Consider the following 22,043-nt stretch of genomic DNA (forward strand, 5'->3'; position numbering starts at 1 on the left):
GAAACCAGGAGGACATGCACAGGAGATGAGGTGACAAGGAGAGAGCGTGAGCAAAAAGGGCAGATGTGGGAAAGCAGTGGGCGTGCCCGAGGGAAGTTTTGGTAAACCTTCATACGAAGGTAGGAAGCGAGCATACCAGGCCACGGATTTGGCCTTTGTTCCATAGGCAATAAAGAGCTTACACAAGAGGCGTCTCCAGAGACCAACCATACTGCCGCAGTCAGAGCGGAAGCAGCCTCTAGTCCATCTGTGTCCCGGCTTGTGCAGGCTGCTGGGTGCCAGCGCGTGGGAGGGCGTCCACAGAGAGAACGTCTCTGACTGTGGGCCTGTACTCTGCTGGCTGTGGGTCCTGAGCTACCTTCGAAGTCCTTTGACCCTTCTCTGGGCTCTCGTTCTTTGCACTTACTTGGAAGGCGTTGGTGGGACTTTTTGAGACCATCTGGCCACTGCCGATTCCCATTTGAAAGAAGGTGAAAGTGGGGACTATAGATAGGAAAGGACTTTTTTTGGCAGCTCACGGGGAATGGATGTGGAGTTAGTGGGACTAGAACTCATGACCTCTGAGCCACGCCCAGTTCCTTCTCCACACTCCCTAAGTAGGAGTGGTGGTTGTTGAGCGATTACACCATTTCAGGCTCTGGGCTAATCTCTTTGTATGCACGGTCTCACGGCACCCTCCGAACGTCTCTGAGAGCGTCCCTTTTGAATTCGGTCTCGCCTTCCAAGTCAGGTTTCCCTGGGAGCCCAGCACCTACCGAGGAAGGCAAAGAAAACTTGGCTGGATTCAAACCCTCTGGGTTTGGAAGTGGGAGGGCCCAAAGAAAGGCCTAGGGGCGTGGCATCGACCCTGTCCCGCCCCCGGAAGGCTGACGCCACATCAGGCCCCGCCCCTCATTGTCAGTCTCGGGGAGCCGGAGCAGGCGCCGGCCGCTGGGAGCGAAGCGCCGGATTTTTCGGCGGCGGGAGCGCGGGCCGGAGCTGCAGAGGTGAGGCGGCGGCGGGAGCGCGGCCAGGCTGGCGGCCCGAGGGCTCGGCTTGTGTGGCGGGGGGTGCTCGGCCGGGGTGTCCCGGGGGCGCTGGGGAGTGCGCGCGGCTTGTGGAAGCGGAGCCGGGAAGGGGAGGTCTCCGGTGGGCCAGCCCGGGAGAGTGTAGCCGGAGTTGTTGGAGGGAGAGTGAGAGAGAGAGGAGAGAGAGAGAGAGAGAGAGAGAGGGAGAGTGAGAGAGAGAGAGGAGAGAGAGAGAGAGAGAGAGAGAGAGAGAGGGAGAGAGAGAGAGAGAGAGACAGAGACAGAGACAGAGACAGAGACAGAGACTCCGGAGATTTTTTTTCCCCCTCTCGAGGAGGGGGAGGGACGTTTCTGAGGAGACTGAGGAGACGCCGGGTGAGGGCAAGCGCGGCTGCGGCGGCCCGCGGAGGCGTCGGGGTCCTCGCCGGGCTCGGCGGGGCGGCGGGCGGGGAGGAAGGAAGTGAGCGGACAGGAAGGGCCGCGGCCGGTGTGCGGGACGCGGCGGGCGCGCGGGGGACGCGGCGAGAGAGGCCCGTGGCGGCCCCGGGGCGTCCGCAGCTGTCGGCCGGGACTGCGGCCCGCGCGGCTCCCGCCGGCGGGGCGCGCTGCTCCGTCTCGCTCGCGGCCAGACCGCCGCGGCCCGGGAAGGAATTCGAGGCATTCGCTTTGTTTAAGTTGCCAGTCGGCAGTCCCGGGGACTAATTAATGGTGGAATCTGCAGGGGCACTCGGGCAGCCGCCGGCCCCCTCCCGCCGCCGCGGTGAACTTTTTCCGCAGCGCGCGGCCCGCCGGGGAAGGGAGCCATGGCTTCCCGAAGCGCAGGAATGAAATGCGGTTTCGGGAGCCGCTTTTGGCCTGAGGCTGGCGGGGCGACGAGCGAGGGGAAAGCCGGCATCCCGGGCACGGTGGGGCTGGGGGGTTCCGCAGCCCGGAGCCCGGTGGGGACCTCTCCGAGGTGCCTGCGGTTTGGGCTAATTACCTCGCCGGAGCCTCCGGGGCCCGAGAGAGAGAGAGAGAGACCCATCTTGCTTCGGAGCATCTGTTTCTTCATCGCGTCAGCCCCTTTCCTAACACTGCAGAGCTTGTTGTGGCTTGTTTCGGAAATGCCGAGGCGGGTGCTCACACTTCGGGGTGGGAGAGGGGAAGAGAGCAAGCACCCCCCCATCCCCCTTCACACACCTCAAAAAAAAAAAATCTCCGCAGTGTTCTTTATCGGGAAGCTTGCAGATTCTCCGTCGCCCCGTCTTCACTGACTTGAATGACCTTGGGGGAAAGGATTTGGGCTTCTGGGCGCCTCGTGGTGGCTTTTCTGTCCACCGAGGAGCAAATACTCTCTGGACCTCCCTGCCGAGCCGGGGGATATTTTTGAGAAGTGGGGTTTGTCCAGGGTATTTCGTCTTACCAACTGCTGTGGTTCTGGTTTTAGGATCTGGACTAGTGACAGAGCCGGGAAGAATTCAGATCACCTAGAAGATTTAGCAACCCTAGATGAGGGGAGGGTATTTCCTTTTGGAAAATCTGCAGCGTGTTCCAGATTGCTTTCTGTCACTGTGTGTGCAGTTTTGGTGGCATTTGTGTGGTTAAAGTCTATAACCCCCATAGAAAATTCTTCTCTTGTTAGAAATAATTGTTTTGCACAGACATTCCCCCTGGGGCAGATTAAGGTTTTGCTCAATTTACTCAGAAGAATTTTCCAGGTTTCTAAAATTAAATCACTTTTCTAAACATAGCAACTCAAGTTTGAAAAACTAGAAATAGTGGGGATGGGTAAGGGATGAATTGGGCTGTGAAGGCAGGAAGTATAGGTTCACAGCTGACCATCCATTAATATCATGGATTTTTAAATGATTTGTTTTTAACTGTGTGCCTGTGCATGGGAATGCTCACATGAGTTCAAGTGCTCTCTAAGGCCGGATCCCCCTGGAGTTAGAGTTATAGGCAGTTATGGTTCTGAACTGCCTGACATATGTGCTGGAAGCTGAACTTTGGTCTACTGGAAGAGCAAGAAAGGCTCTTAAACGTTTTGCCCTCTCTCCTTTATCTCCTATAACATGGATTGTTAACTAGCCTTCCTGATTTTTTTTTTTTTTTTAGTCTGAAGACCAAGAAAGGTAACAAATAATGTTGAGTTGCTATTCAGTAATCTTGCTAGGCGGAGAGTATATTATATAGACTCTACAAGTCAGTGAAGTGCTCGTTGAGCAAACTGAAGGTCAGAACGTACAAGTGACTGACTATTCCAAGCCCATGCATATAACCAGTAAGAAGTGGCTCTGAAATTTGAAACCATGTTTGCTCCACATTTACTTCCAATTCTATGCTGTCTTGGGAAACAAAAAACTTGATTTCTAGATCTTTGAGTCAGCTCACTGGGTCACACACACACAGTTGGACCCTAGAGTAATGTCAGTATGTGCTGGAGGTGTGATAATATTTTGGTACAAGCCAGGTGGTGTACCAGCACTCGGGAGGCAGAGACAGGTGGATCTCTGTGAGTTTGAGGCCAGCCTGGTCTACAGAGCTAGTTCCAGGACAGGTTCCAAAGTCACAGAGAAACCCTGTCTCGAAAAACCAAAAAAAAAAAAAAAAAAAAAAAAAGAAAAGAAAAGAAAACTTGGTACAAAGACTACATAAAAATATGTGCTGTATATAGCAGGTTCTTAATGCTTTGCTTATGTTGGAAACATTTGTATTAAAACAATGGTTGGACTAAGTCATACATTTCATCTTTATAATGGAAGCTGGTAGAAAGGTGGTGATGATCCTGCAGTAGAGGCCACCATTGAGGGTGACATTCAGGATCCAAAATTGAAACATTTTCATGTAACAGTTTTAGGACAGTATCAACTTAGTAAAGTATGCTACTTGTAGGACTCAGATAATCCAACCTGAAAAATTTGTTATAAATTTTGGTGCACATATTAGACACTCAAATTTATTTGCTGAATGAATGAATGTATATGTTATTGATATATAATTTGTATGTGATAAAATTGGCCAGCGTTAGGTATATAGTTTGAGCTTTGGCAAAGGTACAGTGTTGTGTAGTTGTGAAGTCACTACTACCTTTATTAAACTTTTCTTTAAGGAATTGATAACAGATTGACTCCGAGGAAGATTAGGAGGTTTCTGTGCTTAGATTTTATGCTGGGAGATCAGAATGAATACTAGGGAGTCTGTATGCTAACTTGGTAGGAAATCAGGAAATTTTACATAGTTAATAGTGCACGTAAGAGCCGGGCGGTGGTGGCGCACGCCTTTAATCCCAGCACTTGGGAGGCAGAGGCAGGCGGATCTCTGTGAGTTCGAGACCAGCCTGGTCTACAGAGCTAGTTCCAGGACAGGCTCCAAAGCCACAGAGAAACCCTGTCTCGAAAAACCAAAAAAAAAAAAAAATAGTGCACGTAAGAGAGGAAGTGATGACTACATTTGGGAGGAAGTAGATTTTAGTTACTTCTAGGCAAAAGGATTTCTTTTTGCTAAAATTAATATTTAAAGTTTTATTGAGAGTAAAACTTTGTTTTCCTTTGAAATGTAGCTTGTATACATAATAAATGCTTAAAATGTTACAATTTGCATAACATGCCCACAAATACTTAAGGGTAGGGATGCTGTGAAATGGTTGAGTTCCCTTCCCACCTGTAGCCAATTTACCCTTCCTGCTGATTGATCTCTGATTTATTTTAGCCAGCATCACACAAAAAGGAGGATACATCGGGGGAGAAACTGTAGCTTGCTAGGAAGATATCTGGTGATTTCTTGAGTCATTGAATTTGACTCAAATTGCTTTTAGCTCAAGTTTCTCTTATTAGGAAATTCTGAAGCCTTCCTTGCAGAGCTTCTAGAATTTAGAAGAAGCCACATTTCTACTTCACCCCCCCCCATTTTATTTCTGTTGTACAACTTTCCATTTCCATCTGTGAATTTCTTTGAGAATAGAAACTTCTGTTAGCATCAACCATTGGTCCTCCTTCCATATACTATTAGGAAATAATAATTAAATTAAAATACCCTCCAGACTACTCAACATTTTGGGTGACTGTAGGGAGAAAATTATAGTAGCTTACTTCATGGTTATGAAGTAGTTATTATCCTCATTTTATATATGAGGGAGCGAGCTCAGAGCAGTTACTGCCAGACCCTGTGAGGGGCAGACTATATACTTGAGGTCAGGCAGGTTGAATCTTTATTTCATTACACTTTGGTGTATTGGGTGCATCTTAAAAGAACAAACGTGAACATACCATATCAGAATCGGAGCTGCAGTGTGTAGGCATGCTGCTGCTGTGGCCATCTATTCTTGTAGTTCCTAGAGACGCCGCCTCAATGCCAAAGAATTAGTAGCTCTTTTTTTTTTTTTTTGCACATTTTCCTTCCATACTTAACATTTATTTTTTTTAAGTATAATATTTTGTATTTGTTTACTGTTTGGGCCACTCCTCCTCTTTGTATGTGATCCAAAGTTACTGTCACTTTAGTTTGTTATTTAAGAACTTCATACTTGGTCTGTGCACTTCTCTTTTTTTTTTTCTGTACACTCTTATTTATTTGAATTTTGAGACAGGGTCTCATATAGCCTAGGCCTCAGACTCCCTGTGTAGCTGAGGAAGTACTTATTAGTGTGTGCGTGTTGGGTATGTCTGTGTGTGTGTGTGTTGCAGGGGATTGAATTCAGGGCCTTACATGTGCTAGGTAAATGCTCTGCCAATTTTTCTTCTCTCTCTCTCTCTCTCTCTCTCTCTGCAGCTCCTCCTAGCCTTGAACTTGCTGTGTAATCCCAGACTGGCCTTGAACTCACGACTATTCTCCTGCTTCAGTTGCCTGAGTACTAGAATTATAGAACTATAGATATGTATGTATCACCATGCCTTGGACAAGTCATGTTTTTAAACGTGTGTTCTTAAAAACTTGCACAAAACTTTAAAAATCTACCATTCCTTTTCCTTTTTGGCTTTGTTTGTGGTAGGGATTGAACATGACCTCACCTTGTAGTTTGAAACAGTGTTTAAATTGCCAGGCTTTAAACTTAAACTTACTCTGTCAACCAGGCTGACCTTGCACTCTTTTTTGTAAAGATTTGTTTATCTTTGTATGTTTGAGAAAGAAAATTTTGTGAGTGTGTGTGTGTGTCCATACGAATTGTACAAAGGCCAGAAGGAGGTGTTGGTCTCTTGGGGCTCGAGTTAAGGTGTGTGCTGTGAAACCTTTTTAAGTTAGTACTGGGATCTGAACTCTGGTCCTCATGATTATCTAGCTGCAGCTCTTTTTATCCTCTTAAATTGTTATTACATGGACTTTATCCCCTCTCTCCTCTGGGAGAGTCACCCTGTTACTCTGGCTTCTGGCTATCCTGGAATTTCCTTTGCTGCCATCAAACTCAGATCCACCTGCTTTTGCCTCCCAAGTGCCTAAGCTTATGTTGAGTATCAGAGATACTTCTCATCACCCTGTCTTGCCTAGTCCCTTCCCGTTATTCCCTATTATTGGCTTCTGTTGCTTTTTTTTCATTGGACCTATTATGATTTATAATGATTATTATCTGGCTTGCATGATTATTATCTGTTTTCCTACTACACTCCATAGGAGCAAAGACGTCATTTGTTTTGTTCTCGAATATATGCATTCCTAATACCTAGCACAGTGTGACATGTAGCAGGTATTTAATAAATATTTAATGATTATATTCCAAAGTTAGCACCTTTGTTTGTGTCATCTTTTGTGTTTTTTTCTCTCATGTTGTTTTACTCTGTAGATGTTTTTCATCTACTAAGAATCAGCTGTATCACCAGGCAGTGGTGACGCACACCTTTAATCCTAGCACTCGGGAGGCAGGGGCAGGTGGATCTCAGAATTTGAGCCCAGCCTGGTCTACAGAGCGAGTTCCAGGACGGCCAGGGCTAAGCTACACAGAGAAACCCTATCTGGGGGAGTAGGGTAGTGTTAATCAGCTGTTTCTTTTCTTTTTTCTTTTTTTTTGGTTTTTCGAGACAAGGTTTCTCTGTGGCTTTGGAGCCTGTCCTGGAACTAGCTCTTGTAGACCAGGCTGGTCTCGAACTCACAGAGATCCACCTGCCTCTGCCTCTCTAGTGCTGGGATTAAAGGCCTGCGCCACCATCGCCCAGCTTAATCAGCTGTTTCTTATAATTGATGTTATCTTGACTTTGCTTTGCTGGTGAGATGATTCAGCAGGTAAAGTGTTTACCACCAAGCCTAACAGCTGAGTTTGGTCTCAGAGACCCACGTGGTGGAAGGTGAGAAATGATTCTTACAAGTTGTCCTTTGACCTCCACATGTCTGCTATAACATGTACACATATACATGTATGAACACACATACATATATACAAAGTAAATAAATAAAAATGCAATAAAAGTAAAAAATACCTTTTCTGTATGGTATTATTATTGATATTCCTTATGTTCTTGGTAAATCATATTGGCTTGTCTTAATCCTAATATCTTGTTGGATCAAAAGCTTCTTTCTCAAAAATACTCCCCCTCCCTCAATTTATCTGTATAGCCCTGACTGTCCTGGAAAACTCGTAGATGAGGCCAGCCTCAAACTCAGAGATTTGCCTGCCTCTGCCTCCCGAGTGCTGAAATTAAAGGCGTGCGCCACCACTGCTCTACCCCTGCTCCCTTTTTAAAGATTGCATTTATTAACTGGGTAGTGCACACCTTTAATTGCAATACTTGGGAGGCAGAGGCAGGTGGATCTTGTTAGTTCAAGGCCAGCCTGGTCTGCATAGTGAGTCCAGGATGGCCAGAGTTACATAGTGATACTCTGTCTCAAAAAATAAAATAAAAAACATTACATATATTATGTATGTGTGTGCATGCACCTTCATATCACAGTATATGTACGGAGACCAGAGAACAACTTGGGGGGGTATATTTATGTCCTTGGGTTCTGGGGAGCAAACTCAGACTTAGCAACTCCCTGTACCCATTTTGCTGTTCCTCTTTTAAAAAAAAATTCAAAGCACTTATTTATTATGTATGTCTTGTATGCTTGTATGATTGTGTGATGTGTGTATGTAGGAATGTCACAGTGCATGTGTAGAGGTCAAAGGGCAGCTTTGTGGAGGTGCAGAGTCAGCTCTCTCCTTCCACCTTTATGTGGATTTGGGGGTTCTAATTCAGGTCACCAGGCTTGGCAGCAGGAACCTTTACCCATGTAGTCATCTTGCTGGCCCTTTCAAAAAAACAGCTTATAATACTTGTCATATTTTTGGTTAATTTATGCACACACACTTTTTAAAAAATTTTCTGAGACAGGGTTTTTCTGACTGCCTCTGCCTCCTGAGTGCTGTGATTAAATACCTGTGCTACTTTGATTTTCTGGAAGAGCAGCTAACATTCTTAACTGCTGAGCCATTGTTTTAACTCCCATGCTAGCTTATATGTTAGTTGCCTGATTTGATAAGAAATTTGTGTTCAGAAGTTGTGTTGTTTAATACCCCCTGATTATTTCCTGTGAGCACCGTACATAGTAGGTTCTCAGTAGAGGGTGTTTTTGTGTGTGTGCATTTGTCATGCCCAGCATAGGGTATCTTCCTCCATAATCCACCTTAGTTTTGAGACAAGTTTTCTTACTGAAGATGGTGCTCAGTGATTGGCTAGACTGGTCAGCAGCTTTTGGGATCTGCTAGTCTCTTTTCTACTCGGGTGGGGTAACCTCAATGTTAATGTGGGTGCTGAGGAACCCACACTCATACAGCAGCAGCTTAGCCCAGGCTGGCCTCCAGTGTGCCCCCGCTTTCTAAATGCTGGGGTCACAGGCATGCTTTACTCCATCCATCACTACATTTGCTTTCAGTAGAGTTTTTGGTAATTGAACATCTTCAAAATTGCTTATGCATAGGTAGCAATTTTAATATTTTAGGCTTATTAATATGGATCCCTTTTAAAAACTAGAATTCTACATAATATTTTCTTTAATCCAAAAGGTAGGAATGCACCAAGTGCATCAAGTAATAGACTGTTCTTGTATGAAAGTTCGGAAGTTCAGTCATGGTGCCATAAGGCACAAGCTCCATTGCAGCCGGGCGGTGGTGGCGCACGCCTTTAATCCCAGCACTCAGGAGGCAAAGGTAGGCGGATCTCTGTGAGTTCAAGGCCAGCCTGGTCTACAAGAGCTAGTTCCAGGATAGGCTCCAAAGCTACAGAGGAACCTTGTCTTGAAAAACCCAAAAAAAAAAAAAATTACAGGTGAAGAACTAAGCAGAGTTTCTACTGGGAAAGGTGGTTGGTCTGTGCTTGTATAAGATGTTCTGATTGGGTAACTAAGATGAGATTCCAGGTATTATCCTATTTGGATTATCATTATTATTTGATATGTTGATACAGGGTTTCTCTGTGTAACTGCCCTGACTGTCCTGGATCTCTCTCTTTCTCTCTGTAGACCAGGCTGGCCTCAAACTCACAGAGATCACTTTCCTCTACCTTCCAAGTGCTGGGGATTAAAGGCATGTGCAACCACTGCCCGGCTTGTTTTTTGTTTTTGATCAGTATTTTGTTGGTTCTGTTGATAATGAAAATGAGCCCTTGGATGTTGTGATACATGCCTCACAGTAATCTCAAAACTGGGATTAGAGTGGAGGCTGAAATGGGGATCATAGTTTAAAGGCTAGCTTGGGCTATATGACAAGGCCATGTCTCAAACAAAAAAATAGGACTAGGAGACATCTCAGTGGGACCTGAGTTCAGATATCCAGAACCTGTATGAAGCCTGTACAAGATAGGAGGCAGAGATAGGAGAGTCCCCAGATGTTTGCCCGCAGATTCTGTATGAGCAAATGAGACTGTGTTTCAAACAAGGTAAAAGGTCTTACATTTGAGGTTGCCCTCAGACCTCCACATACATGCTGTGGCATGTGTATATCCATACCTACACAAGAAATCATATACAGATAAAACAAAAAACAAAATAGGAGCTGAAGAGACAACTTAGTTGGTAAAGTGCCTGCCATACAAGCATAAGGATTTGAGGATCCCCAACACCAGTGTAAAAGCCCAGTATGTGTAGTTAACCCCACCACAGGGGTGGTGGAGACCAGTGGATCCTTGAAGCTTATTGGCCAGCTGAATGCATGAGTTGCAAATTCAGTGAGAAACCCTGTTTCAAAATAATGAAGTAAACTGGACATGTGATACACACTGTTAAGAATCCTAGTAGCTGGGAGGCAGAGGCAAGGTAATCTCTGAGATCGAGGTCAGCTTGGTTTGTGTACTGAATTCCAGACCAGCTAAGATAATCATAGACTATCTTCAAAAAGAGAGAAAGTTGAGCAACCGCAGAAAGACAGTGCTGGCTTCTGAACTCCATTTGCACATACCCACACAAACAAATACATATTCCCACCCCAACTCTCCCCAAAAAGAGAAAGAAAATCTTCAACCAGTCACATCTGTTTAAAGCAAGGGGAATGGAGAGATGGTTCACTGTTTGAGAGCACTGGCTGCTCTTCTAGAGTACCCGGGTTCGATTTCCAGCACACCCTTGGCAGCTCACAACCGTCTGTAATTCTGTTTCTAGGGAGCCTGGCACCATCACACACACATAAAATGTAGGCAAAATATCAATGCACATAAAAATAAATCTTAAAGCTATAGACAGTAGGTAAATTTTATTGGCAATTATTCTTCCTTTCTGTATGAAAGGCGTACTAATGTGTACATTCTTTGAGTCTGGGTGCACATTAATCTAGTAGACATTTTGTAATTGAGTGATATATAGAAATCTGTTTTAAGACAGCCTGGTGACATAGGACTGTAATCCCAGTAGGAGGCTAGGGCAGGTGGTTTGTGAGTTAGAGGCCAGACTGGGCTATGTAGGGAGACCCTTTCTCAAACAAAAACCAAAAAGAAACAGTATAGTCTACTGATGGTTAAGTCTTTTTTTGATTTTTGAGACAGGGTTTCTCTGTATAGCTCTGGCTGTACTGGAACTTGTTCTATAGACCAGTCTGACTCAAGAAGATTTGCCTGCCTCTGCCTCCTGAGTGCTGAGATTAAAGGCAGTTAATTTTTGTGCTTTCTGCCATAGCTGTACAGTAATGCAGCATGAAATATTCTTAATATAATTCGATAAGATTGGACATTTTCAAAGTCTTTTCTGTAGGAACTTGACTGATAATTAGACTAACGCATTTGAGGTTGGATTCTAAAGTCAATTGAAAGTAACCATAAAAATTTTGAGAGACTGGGTGCAGCTCAGTCAGTAGTAGAGTGCTTGCTCAGCATGCTGGGGGCCTATGCTTGGTCAGATTTCTCAAGAGCACACACATACACATACTGTTCTGGCTATTTTATGTCAGCTTGACACATGCTATAGTTAGCTGAGGGGAGGGAATCTTAACTGAGAAATTCCTCCATAAGATCAGGCTGTAGGTCAGTCTGTAGAGCGGTTTCTTAGTGATTTAATGGGGTGGGCCCAGCCTGTTGTAGGTGCAGCACCCTTGAGCTGGTGGTCCTGGCTTCTATAAGAAAGCAGGCTGAGCAAGCCCTGAGGAAGGAGCAAGTCAGTAAGCAGCACTCTTCGACGGCTCATGCCTCTAGATTCCCACAAAGTTTAAATTCCTGTCTTAGTTTCCCTCAGTGGACTATGATTTAGGGTATATAAGAATATTCCTCCTCAAGTTACCTTTGGTCATGGTGTTTCATCACAGCAGAGGTAACCCTAACTAAGACACACGCACACACACACATACGATATGGTGCTGGGGTGTGGAGTGTGTGCCTATCATGACTGAGCTTCAGTCCCCAATATGAAAAAAAATATTTAAAAAATAGATGGGAAGCCAGGCGGTGGTGGCGCATGCCTTTAATCCCAGCACTCGGGAGGCAGAGGTAGGTGAATCTCTGTGAGTTCGAGGCCAGCCTGATCTACAGAGCTAGTTCCAGGACAACCTCTAAAGCTACAGAGAAACCCTGTCTTGAAAAACCAAAAAAAAAAAAAAAAAAAAAAAAAAGATGGGAAATAGTGAGACAGTTAAAGGATCTGGGAGAGAGACTGAGGAGATGCTAAAGAAACCAAGGGTAAAATTTAGTTCATAAATAAAAGTTAGTGGAGTGAAGTTAGTGATCTTGTGAGGTGACAGGAATAGTCTGGAAATGTGCAGTTTGTGTTCGGGGAGGAGAGAAGATGAGGACACTGAACTGACTTCACTTCTGGTTTTGGTTAGTGTTACATCAGATTTTAAAAGCCAGGATTTACACATATCTGTTTCATTTATAGTACTGGTTTTGTGTTCAACCCAGGGCTAGTTAATATAGGACAAATAAAAGACAAAAGAAGTGCCACACATGGCTGTTAAAATTCTAACTGGGAGACAGTGTTTAGTTTTAAAACAGTTCCGTAACTGTATTGGGCTGTGGATAAACCCGAAATGGCTCAAAAACCAGCCTCATCAAGAGTCCTTTTTTCCAAATAAGGACATGAAGATGAGATGCATCTAATACCACTATAAAAGATGGAACATTAAAAGCAGATAAGAGAAAAAGGTATCTTAGAGGAAAACAGTTTTAAATACTGCATAATTCCCCTTATGGAAAATGTACATTTGAGTCCTTTGGCAGTCCATTGAGTGTCCAGTGAAGCCTCTGTGCTGTGGATTTGTCTGGAAGCGAGTCTGTGGTTTACTCAGTGTCGTCTGAGAACTTCACGAAGGCAGTTAGACCAAGTTCTACATGATGGATTTGAGATGGTGGGAAGGAAGAGGATGCTTTTTAGACTAGGGCAGTGCAAACCAAAGATACTGAGATTGGGGTAAACGTGTCTGATTGTGGGCCTGAGAAGACCTGTTTGATATAGTTATGGACTGTGAGGAGGTAAGATTAATAACCGGTTTGGCAGTGAACACCATCAGTAGTCATATTGAGGAATTTAGGCTTCATCTTGTCAACTTTTGGGAGCCATTGAAAGTTTATAAATTAGGCAGTGATATGATCTACTTGGAATTATGACTGTTATTAGGTGTTAAGTGGAGTTAATAGGACTTTTAAAATTTGTTTCTTTTGAAAAAACAAATCATACTGTTTTTATGTGTATGGGTGCTTTGCCTGCATGTATGTCTATGCATCACATATGTGCCTTGTAGAAAGAAAAGGGCATAGGATCCCCTGGAATTAGAGTGACACATGATTGTGAGCCATCATATAGGTGCTGGGAACCAAACCTGGGTGCTCTGAAGGAGTAGCCAGTGGTTGTCTGGAGCCACCTCTCCGGTCCCTTGTTTTTTTTTGTTGTTGTTGTTTTTGTTTTTTTTGAGACTGGGTCTTCACTGTGTAGCCCTTTGTGACCTGCTATTTTCAGTGTAGCACAGTCTGGCCTCAAACTTGTAGCAAGCATTCCTGCTTTAACCTTCTCAGTGCTGGGATTATAAGCATGTGCCACCATGCCCAGTTCTAGTTAAAGCTTTTTTTAAAGAATGGAATGTAAGAGAGCAAGGTGGGAGGGGGCAGGGCACAGGAGGAAGGAAAGGGAATAGTGGAAAATGATGTAATTTTAATTGAAAATTTTATGTGTGAATATTACTGAGACATGAGCTTAGGGGTTGAGTGGAAAAATAAAGGGCTATATTGGAGGACTCAATGGGTAAGAGGACCTAAGTGTACGGCCATATGAAGAAAATCGAGTGTGTCCAATGGCATCTGTAAGCCCAGCACAGAGAGCAGAACACACAAAGCTTAGCAGAAAAACAGCAAGCTCCAGGGTCAGTGAGAGACAGTGTGTGAAGAAATTAAGGCAGCAGGTGACAGAGCAGGGCACCCAACATGTGTTGGCCTTCGTATGTCACTGACTTGCTCATATATGTATACTTGTGTGCTTATGAGTGAGAACACATAAACACGGATATATTGGAGATGTTTTGTTAAGAGTAGAGATAGGACTAAATGACATAAATGAAAAAGGGAAAGAAAGATCTGAGGTTGTTAAAACTAAGAATTAATTGTGATTGTTAACTGAAGTTATTACTTCATTTGCCAGGGTTCTCACTGTGTGTCTGCCTCCCTTTCCTCAGGGCTGGTATTGTAGGTAGAGCCACCTCACCAGGATTCTTGTGCTTTCCCCACCTTAACTCCACATTAAGAATGTTTAGGTTCGGGGGCTGGAGAGATGGCTCAGAGGAATAGAGCACTGGCTGCTCTTCCAAAGGTCCTGAGTTCAATTCCCAGCAACCACATGGTGGCTCACAACCATCTGTAATAAGATCTGGTGCCCTCTTCTGGTGTGCAGGCATACATGAAGGAAGAAACCTATATACATAATAAATAAAAATCTTAAAAAAAAAAGAATGTTTAGGTTCTTTAAGATTGCCCTGGGATTAATCTGGAACCATTTTAATGTTTTTTTGTGATATTAGAGATTGAACTTCGGGCTCACGAATACTAGGTAGGTACTCCACCACTGAGCTATATACCCAGCTTAATAAAAAGATTTATTTTATTTTTAAACTTTGTGTGTGTGTGTGTGTCAGTGTGTACACATGAAGGAATATAACCTTGGAGATCAGAAGAAGGTATTGAATCCCTGGAGCTGGAGTTAGAGCCATCTGATGTGGGTGTTGGGACCCAAACTCAGGTTCTCTGTAAGAGCAGAGAACTCTGTATGTGCTCTTAACAGCTGAGTTCTCTCTCCAGCACTGCCCCCTTGAAATTTTTTAATTTTAAATATCTTGTATATGTGTATGTCTATGTCAATATTGTGTGTGAGTGGAGGTCAGAGGACAACCTATGGGGTTGGTTTTTCAGTTTTCAATCCTCCTGCCTCAGCTTCCTTTGTGCTGGGATTATAGGAATGATCCACCATGCTTTTTTTTTTAAATATAATTTATTTATCTTTATTTTATGTGTATTGTTCTTTTGCCTATATGTATGTCTGTGTGAGGGCGTTAGATCTTGGAGTCACAGACAGTTGTGAGCTGTTATGTGGGTGCTGGGAATCGAACCCATATCTTCTGGAAGAGCAGTCAGTACTCTAACCACTGGGCCACCTCTCCAGCCCCTATCCACCATGCTTAAGACACGTTTTTTTATTTTGAAACTTTGTCTTACTAAGCTGACTGGGCTATCTTTGGGCTCTCTGTAGCTGGGCAAGGTCTTGAACCTGTGAATCCTCCTGCCTTGGCCTCTCAACTAGCTAATATTACAAAAGGACTATGGCTACCAGGTCTGGGCAGCTTTGTTTATTTTTGAGATACGTGTTTTTGATAAATACATTTTTAAATACATTTTTTATTGATATTTATTGAGCTCTACATTTGTCTCTGCTCCCCTCCCTGCCTCTCCCCTCCCTCTTCAATCCTCCCCCAAGGTCTCCATGCTCCCAATTTACTCAGGGGATCTTGTCTTTTTCTCCTTTCTCCTTCCCATGTAGATTAGATCTATGTAAGTCTCTCTTAATGTCCGTATTGTTGTCTAAGTTCTCTGGGATTGTGGCTTGTAGGCTGGCTTTCTTTACTTTATGTTTAAAAACCACCTATGAGTGAGTACATGTGATAATTGTCTTTTTGTGTCTGGGTTACCTCACTCAAAATAATGTTTTCTAGCTCCATCCATTTTCCTGCAAAATTCAAGCTGTCATTATTTTTTCTGCTGTGTAGTACTCCATTGTGTAAATGTACCACATTTTCCTTATCCATTCTTCAATTGAGGGGCATTTAGGTTGTTTCCAGGTTCTGGCTATGACAAACAAAGCTGCTGTGAACATAGTTGAGCACATGTCCTTGTGGCACCATTGAGCATCCTTTGGATATATACCCAAAAGTGGTAATACTGGCTCTTGAGGAAGGTTGTTTCCTAATTTTCTGAGACACACTGACATCCAAAGGGGTTGTACCAGTTTGCATTCTCTCCAGCAATGCAAAAGTGTTTTCTTTTCCCCACAACCTCTCCAGCATAAGTTGTCATCAGTGTTTTTGATCTTGGCCATCCTTACAGGTGTAAGATGAATCTCAGAGTTGTTTTGATTTGCATTTCTCTGATGACTAAGGATGTTGAACGTTTCCCTAAGTGTCTTTCAGCCATTTTAGATTCCTCTGTTGAGAGTTCTCTGTTTAGGTCTGTACTCTATTTTTTTTTTATTGGATTATGTGATCTTTTGGTGTCCAATTCTTGTGTTCTTTGTATGTTTTGGAGATCAAACCTCTGTCTGATGTGGGGTTAGTGAAGATCTTTTCCCATTCTGTAGGCTGTCGTTTTGTCTTGTTGACCGTGTCCTTTGCTTTATAGAAGCTTTTCAGTTTCAGGAGGTCCCATTTATTTAATTGTTTCTCTCAGTGTCTGTGCTGCTGGGGTTATATTTAGGAAAATAACATTTCTTATTTTGTTTTTTGTGATGGGGTTTCTCTGTGTAGCACTGCTGTTCTGGAACTCAGGCTGTAGACCAGGCTGGCCTTGGATTCAGAGCCTGCCTCTGCTTCTGCTGGGATCGAAGACTTGTACCACTACCACTTGGCTTAAAAGTACATTTCAAATTTCTAAACTCGGGGGCTGGAGAGATGGCTCAGAGGTTAAGAGCATTGCCTGCTCTACCAAAGGTCCTGAGTTCAATTCCCAGCAACCACATGGTGGCTCACAACCATCTGCAATGGGGTCTGGTGCCCTCTTCTGGCTAGCAGGCATACACACAGAATATTGTATACATAATAAATAAATAAATATTTCAAAAAAAAAAAAGAACTTAACCGTCATTTAAAAAAAAAACAAATTTCTAAACTCTGTGTTTAGTTATGGAACGTATACCTCAATCATTGTTAGACTGTCAAATAGAGAAGAATTTTGTGAATGCATTTTTAAAAATATTTATTATGTATACAATATTCTGTCTGTGTGTATGCCTGCAGGCCAGAAGAGGGCACCAGACCCCATTACAGATGGTTGTGAGCCACCATGTGGTTGCTTGGAATTGAACTCAGGACCTTTGGAAGAGCAGGCAATGTTCTTAACCTCTGAGCCATCTCTCCAGCCCTGTGAATGCATTTTGTAAAAAATAATTTTTCTCTTATGTATTACATCCCAACTGCAGTTTTCCTTCCCTCCTCTTCTCCCAGTCCCTCCCTTCCATATCCCCTCTTCCCCAGAGCCACCCTTCCTCCTTTCCCTTCAGAGAAAAGGCAGGCCTCCAGGGATGTCAAGCAAACATGACATATCAAGTTATAATAAAAGTAGGCACAATCCCCACATAGTAAGGTCTGATGAGGCAACCCAGTAAGAGGAAAAGGGTCCGAAAGCAGGCAAAAGATTCAGAGACAGCCCCCACTTCCACTGTTAGTAGTTCTACAGGAACCCCACGCTACACAACCATAACATGTATGCAGAGAAGGTAGGTCATATCCATACAGGCTCCCTGATTGTCGGCTCAGTCTCTGTGCGTCCCTATGAGCCCTGCTTAGTTGATTCTGTGGCTCTTTTCTTAGGGTATCTTGGCCCCTCTGACTCTTATAATTCTTCCTCTCCTTCTACAGGATTCCCTGAGCTCAGCCTAATGTTTGGCTGTGGGTCCCTGGGGATGCATTTTTTTATTTTAGATTTTTTAAATATAAATTTTACTTATGTATATAGATGTTTTGCCTGAATGTATGTCTATGCACCATATACATACCCAGTATCCATGGAAGCCAGAAGAGGGTGTCAGATTCTCTGGAACTGAAGCTATAGACTGCTGTGAGCTTTCATGTAGGTGCTGGGAGTCAAGCACAGGACCTCTGGAAAGAACAGCAAGCATGGTTAATGGTTGAGCTCTCTCTCTTTCAGACCTGGGTGGGTTGGTCTCTCTCTCCTCTTTGTTCATTTCCTTGAATTTGTCCTGTGTCTGTCAGCAGCAGTATAGCAATAAAATTTGGGTTCAGCTTGATTACTTAGTTTATGATATTTATTAAATCAGTCTCCACTTTTGCCACTGCAGTATGCTATATATTTACCATTTCTTTAGAACCTACTGTGTGATGGCTGCTCAGCACGTTTAAGACTTGGATCTTAAAACTGCCTCATTACATAGGCCAATTGCCCCTGTTTTACAGATGAGAAAAGTGAAGCTGGTAGATGTTTAAGAAATGCCTGTAAGCTGGTTGGTGGAGCACGCTGGTAAGATTTATTGAAGGAGGCGGAGGCAAGAGGATCAGGAGTTTGAGGCCAGCCTGGGCTACACACTTTAAGCCAGGTGGTGGTGACGCATGCCTTTAATCCTAGCACTTGGTAGGCAGAAGTGGGTGGATCTCTGTGAATGTGAGGCCAGCTTGGTCTACAAGAGCTAGTTCCAGTAAAAGCTTCAAAACTACAGAGAAACCCTGTCTCAACCCCCCTCCCCCCCCCCAAAAAAAAAGCCTGTGGAGGAAGTGTTAGTGTTTGGTGTTGAGATCACTCTATGCCAAAGTTCATATTCTTTTTTTTTTTTTTTTACCAACTTTGGATTCAGCATATATAAATAGGAATAAAGAGTGGATCAGCTGAGATAACTGATTAGATAGTGTTTCAAATTGGTAGCATTCTATCCAAATGCTAGCTAGCATTATTTGTGATTCTCAGCCTGTGGGTCACAATCCCTTTGGGAACTCTAATGTCCCATTCACAGGGGTCTCCCAAGACCGTCTCCCTATCAGATATCTACAGTATGATTTATAATAGTAGCAAAATTACAGTTATGAAGTAGCAATGAAAATAATTTTATAATTGGCTCATTACAACACAAAGAACTGTATTAAGAGGTCGCAGCATTAGGAAGGTTGAAGACCACTTCTGTATGTGTATGAAAGGGAGGCTTACAAAAATATAATCTGCAACTCTAATTTCTAGTCATATGGCTTTTGTTTATCTTTTGGATAATGTTCCTTCTGTCTTTTTGTGGGACTTTGAACAAATCTTGATTAAAAACAAATGTCTAGTTCAACAAACAAACAAACGGACATAAACAAACTGTTGATAGTTCAGCAAATTCCTACTCTTGGCAAATTAAATTAAAGACTATTTCAGGGTCCAGTTTCTGGGAAAGTGGTTTTTGAAGATCATTCCCTTTGGAAACATTGGGCTGCGTAGTGCTGAAGACGTAATGTTTGTGGTGTTCAAAATTTGCTTGTTATGTCTTTCCATTCAAGCTGTACTCTGCAGTTACACGGTTCTTCCAGCTTACCTATCTTCATTTTTATAATTGAAAATTACTCACAGATTCTATTTACTGAAATTGGCTTAATGTTAGGAAGCTCAGTCCCACTTCTTTATACTTCATTCTTGATTATTTTAAAGTGAATGTATGTGGTGTGTGCATGTGTGTGATGTGTAGGTATGTACATGAGTACAGGTGTCTAGAGAAGGCAGAAGAGTAGGAGTTACAGGTGGTTGCAAACCACCTGGTGTGTTGGGAATTGAACTCAGGTCCACCAGCTGATGCTTTTAACTGTTGAGCCGTGTCTCTAGCCTCAAATCCCAGATTCTTAATCTTTCTTTTCAACATTTCCTATGTATTCTCACTCACATGCAAAGTGAGTCTTTTTCTGGATGAATAAGCCTCTTCTTTCTGAGTTCTGGAATCAAAGGCATTCCTACCATACCTGGCTGAGTAAATGATTTCTAAGAAGATAACATCTTGTAGGTGTCTTCCTGAGCTGAATATAGTGACTTGCATGGTTACTGTACTAATCAAATCAGAAATGTGAATTTGGGCTATGAGCTCAGTGGTCAAACCCTTCTCTAGCATATGTTAGGACTGGGCTGCGACATAAATCCACGTTGATGGCCAAGTGTTGTGCTGAGCTGGTCCTGCCCTTCAGTCCGCAGCAGCTGCAGGGCTGAGCTTGGGAGAGCAGGCTCCACCCCTCTGGGGAGGGGGCAGCTCTGGTGAGGACCTGAGCTGACCAGCTCAGCTACTACCCAGGGCCTTGAGTGTCCCCCCACCATCTACTCCATCTGTGAGCTGCTGGAGTGTGTGATGGAGCCAGTCCTGTGGAGCCACGGCCACAAGGCAACAGCAGGACATCCTAGAGGAGTTTTGGTGAGAGTCCAGTATTGATGGTGTAGCAGAAACCAGAGGCTTTGAACCAAACCAATGACTCATTGCAGTGAACATTTTCAAGTAAAGCTGTTTGTCCGTGAAGGACTGTGTGGTGGAGAGGCGGGCAAGATGAAGGATTGGTACAAGTACAGAATGGTACAAATACAGCGGAACTGGATTGACAGCCGTGTCTGATAGGAGAGAAGGCTCGATTGATAGAGGAGCAGGTCTGAGACATTTCTTTCTTTCTTTAAAATACAAATTTAAAATTTTTACTTTCTTTTGAGTGTTACAAGGATGGAGGGTGGATATGGAAGGACTCGAAAATAAGTAGGATTGGGGTGCATGATGTAAAATTCCTAAAGAATCAATAAAAAATTGTGTACAAAATAAAATCTGGGCTGGAGAGATAGCTCAGAGGTTAAGAGCACTGACTACTTCTTTCAGAGGTTCTGAGGTCAGTTCCCAGAAACCACATGATAGCTCACAACCATCTACAATTAGATCTAGTACCCTCTTCTGGCATGCAGGAATACATGCAGCCAGAACACTGTATACATACTAAATAAATAAATCTTAAAAAAATTAAAAACTGGGCTGGAGAGATGGCTCAGAGGTTAAGAGCATTGCCTACTCTTCCAAAGGTCCTGAGTTCAATTCCCAGCAACCACATGGTGGCTCACAACCATCTGTAATGAGGTCTGGTGCCCTCTTCTGGCCTGTAGGCATACACAGACAGAATATTGTATACATAATAAATATTTAAAAAAAATTAAAAACTGAGTTTCTTCTAAGGTAGTGGTTCTCAACCTTCCTAATGCTGTGGCCCTTTAATACAGTTCCTTATATGGTAACCCCCAACTATAAACTTATTACTACTTCATAACTGTAATTTTACTGTTGTTATGAATTGTAATATAAATATCTGATATGCAGGATATTTGATATGTGACCCCAAAGAGGTTGCAACACACAGGCTGGGAACCACTGTTCTAAGAGATGAGTTTGCAGTAGTATTTTTACATGTAAGAAATATAAGAAAGGGGCTGGAGAGATGATTTAGTGTTTAAAAGCACTTATTGATCTTGGAATAATCCAGGCTCAGTTCCCAGCCTCTGTATGACAACTCACAGCTGTCAATAGCTCTAGTTCCTGGGGATCTAACTCCCTCTTCTGGCCTCTTTGAGAACCAGGTATGCACATGATATACAGATATTCATGTAGACAAACACTCATATGTAAGTAATCTAAAGTAAATCTTTAAAAAGTTAAAAAAATATAAAAAACCTGTGAGTGGAAGATGCAAATATAAGCAGCAGTATTGTATATATTGTAATATCACTAGAAAATATATAAATAGTTGTTAGCATATAAACAGGCAGGCAGTATTTAAGGGGGTGGTGTGTAGCTCAGTGATGATTTGTGTAACCTTATGGAGCCCTGGGTTCCATCTCCAACACTGACCAAGACAAGCAAACAAAATTGAAAAATACTACCAGGGACTGGAGATGCTAATATTTGAAACCCAGTGCACAGATACCTATCCAGGATGACTTGATTGCTTTGGAGCAAAAGTTTTTAGATGCTTGTTTACATGGCAAATGGGTAAGAGGGCCAAGAGTAAAACAACAATTACTAGAGGTGTTTGCTTAGCACTTACCATGTGCTAGCCACTGTGCTGAGTTTGTCATGACTTAGTTCGTAAATCTCATATAGGTATTATCTATTTTATATATGAGGACACTGAAGCACAGTCAAGTAACTTGAACATATTGTTACTAAATGACATATGGTGTATCTGGCTTTCTGTGACTTCAGAGCCTCAAGCTATGTAATTTATCTATCTCATTTTCATTTCAGACTGGAAAAAAAATGACGGTATAGTGTAGTGGGGATAAAGTTGAATCCAGCTGGGCGTGGTGGCTTATCCCTGTAAACCAGTAGATGGAAAGCTGATACAGGAGGATAGCAGTGAGTTTGAAGCCAGCCTAAACTACATTTTGAATTCTAGATCAGCCTGGGCTGCAGAATGAGACCTTGTATCTTATA

At 43.2% G+C, this 22,043-nt stretch overlaps 1 protein-coding gene across 4 annotated transcripts in view; it reads left to right on the forward strand.

Moving 5' to 3' along the window:
- Positions 1 to 893: 893 nt before the first annotated feature.
- The window catches only part of Luzp1 (leucine zipper protein 1), a 74,340-nt gene continuing 53,190 nt past the window's right edge, over positions 894 to 22,043 (forward strand). For all 4 annotated transcript variants that reach the window (XM_075945468.1, XM_075945470.1, XM_075945471.1 and 1 more), the window contains exon 1: positions 894 to 986. The gene's annotated coding sequence lies outside the window, so the exon portion shown is untranslated. The remainder of the gene's footprint in view (positions 987 to 22,043) is intronic.

The sequence above is a fragment of the Microtus pennsylvanicus genome, chromosome 13, assembly GCF_037038515.1.
Source record: "Microtus pennsylvanicus isolate mMicPen1 chromosome 13, mMicPen1.hap1, whole genome shotgun sequence".
In the NCBI taxonomy this organism is placed as follows: Eukaryota; Metazoa; Chordata; class Mammalia; order Rodentia; family Cricetidae; genus Microtus; species Microtus pennsylvanicus.